We start from the raw sequence: 3,660 nt of genomic DNA on the forward strand, positions 1-3,660 counted from the left end.
GAAAAATAACTGTATATATACAGGTGTGCGATCAGCTAAACCCTCTCTCTCTCTCACACACACACATATATGCAGGTTTGCGATCATCTAAACTCACACACACACACACATACATATATATATATATACATATATACAGGTTTGCAATAAGCTAAACTCACACACATATACATACGTCCTCACATAACACGAATCTTAAATATACTAAAAAGGATTTAGTAAAGATTTTATTTTGAACCCAAAAAAATAGTAGTCATCCGTGCATCCAAATAACGGATATAAGTTAATTTTAGACTTAGTTACCTGGCAAATGTAGCTGCATTAACCAATACACTGCAAGGTGTTGTACGAGGAATCTGGATATAAGCACACAGCAGAACACATTTTGCTATCAGCCGTTAGAGCAGAGTTCATGCCATACCCGTACACTTTGAGGTAATCCCATTGTTTTTTGCACGTAGACTGCAAATAAAAAGTACCTATTTACAGCTGTGATAAGGTGGACAACATCAGTAGATTTTAAAGCTTATCAGTGCGTGTGCTAGTAGTATTAATTTAGAGTCTTGCAGACTAGTGTTTACTTAGACTCTCTTACACTTTCAGGGTGATTTTCTAACATAAACCAGGACGGTGCCTGACAGTCTCGATCCAAAATGAAAGATCAAAAGCATCAAAGTTCTTCGTTGCCTGTGCACATGGCCAGTAGCAAAAGTAAAATTATACGATTCATATTGTTTTGAAATTTTCTGTTACTTAAGCTTACGCTATTGTTTTATTATAGATTAACTCAATTCCAGTTGTATTTAAAACTATAGTTAAAATAGTTCAAAATTTAAACTAAAGGGAATATCTTATATTACACATATAAATATACTGCAATATTTGCATGGTAATCATAATGTAAATATTTATAAATTATTGTTGTTATTATGCGTTTGAAGCTTGGATATACATGGACATACAAAGTAATCGTGTATTATAATTTTATTTCTTCATGTTTAGTATATCTTCGATAGGGATGACAGTGAGAAGACTCTTTAATATCTCACCTACTTTACTTTTGTTTTTATTACTTGTGTTTTTTTTTTTCATAACTAAATCTTATTTCCATAGCTAACTCTAATTGGGCGCCTGGTTTATCCATGATTTTATTTCTAAGCCCTGAGTCTGAGGGAAGCCAAGGATCAGAGACAGAACCGGAAGTAGGGTTACCTCCTGTCGCATATTTTAAAGTACCATTTAGCATGTAATATGTAAATTCACCGTTTCGTCAGAAGTTAATAGAGACGCGTTTTCTTCTTCTGCATTTTGCTTTGATGGTGCTTACATAGAAATAACTACAATGCTAATTATGTTACAAAATCGACTCTACTAAGTTTATCCCCTTAGTAGTTCAGGAAAACAATTTATTCCGGTCTCAGGTGTTGTAAGGTTAACACACGATGTTATTCAATAGATTGATCCAGCTTTTGTGTTACTGTGACTGTTAGGGCTATATTTTTTAATCCTTCATGTGATAAATTAGTTTTTGATTGTTCAGTATTAACATTTTGATTATATATGGTATTCAGTTTAAATAGTTTTTTTTAATTTGTAAATATCGTATTCTTTGTTTTTCATTCGTTTTGTGTTTGATTTAAGTCTCAGGAATGGGTCATTAGTGGTGGCTCTTATACAACTTACAAGTGATAACATGAAATCAAAATATTTAAAATAATTCAAAAATACTTCCATTTTTTTAAATAAAATAACTTTCTTCAAATAACATATATTTTTGATGATCACAAAACCAAAATGGAAAACAAAAAAGAAAGATTCTTGTCAAAGGTCATTGGTATTTAAGATACAATTATAGAAATGTTTGTTTGTAATTAACTTTATTAAGCACAAAGCTACACACTGGCATATCTGTGCGAAATATACAAATAGGCCCTTTAAATAATTTCTATTTAATAAAAATATTTTTATTTCATTTAACCTAATATTTCTTTTTACTTTGTTGTTAATAATCGGTAGAGTTCTCTTTGCTAACGTATACTGGATATTTTTCGACGTGTTTAGAATGGCTACTTCTAAAATCTAAATAAATATGGGAATTGGTCGGTTTATAAAAAAATTCTGTTTATAAAGAGCCGTTTTCAAGTATTTCACTCAATATATCCAAGAAATGTATAGTTTATAAGCCTTTTCAACATTGAATTTAATATTTGGATCTAGATCAATTAAAACTTGACTAAAAGTAAACCAGTTTAAATCCGTAGTCCAAATAATACAACAACAACCATCAATGTATCTGAGTCAATGTGACGTCACATAAGAGCTAACATGTAACTTCATTTTTTGATCAACAACGGTATACATCCTCTTCTCTAAGAAGCTCATTCCAAAAATAGCACAGGTAAGTGACATTTTTGTACCCATGGCGGTTTCTCCGACTTGATGGTAGAAATCATTATTATACACGTATACAAAATAATTATTAGTCAGTACTAATTTTACATCTTCAATTGAAAATTCCTTAGTAAGTCCGGAATGCAAAAATTCCGGACCACGTCCAAAAGAAAGAATTAACAGCTCCAAATTCGTATTCAGTATTATTATATAAAGATACTATATCTTCTGTAATTAAACTGGTATTATGACCAATTTCACTAGGCAATGTTGATATAAAGTTTAAATCATCTCTCACTTAACTTTTAATTTTTACAATGAACGGTTTTAACAGTTCATCTCATAATCTTTTTTTCCTGAAGTTTCGTATAAGTAATATTATCACTTAAATTTTCTATAACCATTGTATTATAAAATTTATTTCACATTAAAACATAGTATTCTCTTTATTAGCTTTTTTAATGATTATATCTTTGAACTATAGACTACGTAAAGTATTATTCTCGGTATCATTACAATGTTTATATTGTGTTGAAATTAAAGATAATTTGTTGTTTTTTGTGTGTTTTTTTATCTGTTTACACAATGCACCCAGTATAATACAGATACCGGTTGTTAGTGTAAATATTTATCTACTTCATTAACCTATTCTCTGCGACTGTCACATACACGGGATGGACTTTTTTTCTTCTGTAAACTGCGGGTGTACATCCGCTGTATCGGATTTTTGAGTTTGATTTTGTTGGACTTCGGGTGTTAGGTGCACCTTCGACCTCTTTCTCTCCCCCCCCCCTAACATTAGATTTTTGCTTTTTTTACTTTCGCTAGTTTTATTGCTGTATCAGAAGTTTCAAGTTCCATGCTTAATTTGTTTCCTTCTAATGATTTTTGGAACTTTTTATTGTTTAAATATTCTGCTTCTTGGTACTGTAGTTTGGTCGAGTTTACACTGCAAGATGTCTCCACGGCTCCACGGTAACGATGTCGTGTTCAGGTTGCTGAGGTTTTATTTAATCCACATAAAAAATGTTTACTGTAATACTTACTTCCCACACTTACAAAACGCTAGATGTAATTGTTTACTTAGCGTCCGTAAATATAATTCCACGTTTCCCTTTTAAGGTCTTGTCCATATTATGGACTGATATCATCAATGTACGACTGTACATACATTTTAATCGGGATTCGGTCCATTATTTTGGACCAGGGAGGGTCAGGTTCAACGTAAACCTCTTCTTCCACCTCTGGAGTTGCTGTTTTGCTTTCACT

The 3,660-nt window shown here is 31.6% G+C and overlaps 1 protein-coding gene across 1 annotated transcript in view; it reads left to right on the plus strand.

The window, feature by feature from the left end:
• Window positions 1-518: 518 nt before the first annotated feature.
• Window positions 519-3,660, plus strand: part of LOC106463916 (choline transporter-like protein 2) — a 62,969-nt gene continuing 59,827 nt past the window's right edge. Inside the window, exon 1 of the mRNA XM_022391552.1 lies at window positions 519-711. The gene's annotated coding sequence lies outside the window, so the exon portion shown is untranslated. The remainder of the gene's footprint in view (window positions 712-3,660) is intronic.

Source organism: Limulus polyphemus, unplaced genomic scaffold (assembly GCF_000517525.1).
Source record: "Limulus polyphemus unplaced genomic scaffold, Limulus_polyphemus-2.1.2 Scaffold1516, whole genome shotgun sequence".
Classification (NCBI taxonomy): domain Eukaryota; kingdom Metazoa; phylum Arthropoda; class Merostomata; order Xiphosura; family Limulidae; genus Limulus; species Limulus polyphemus.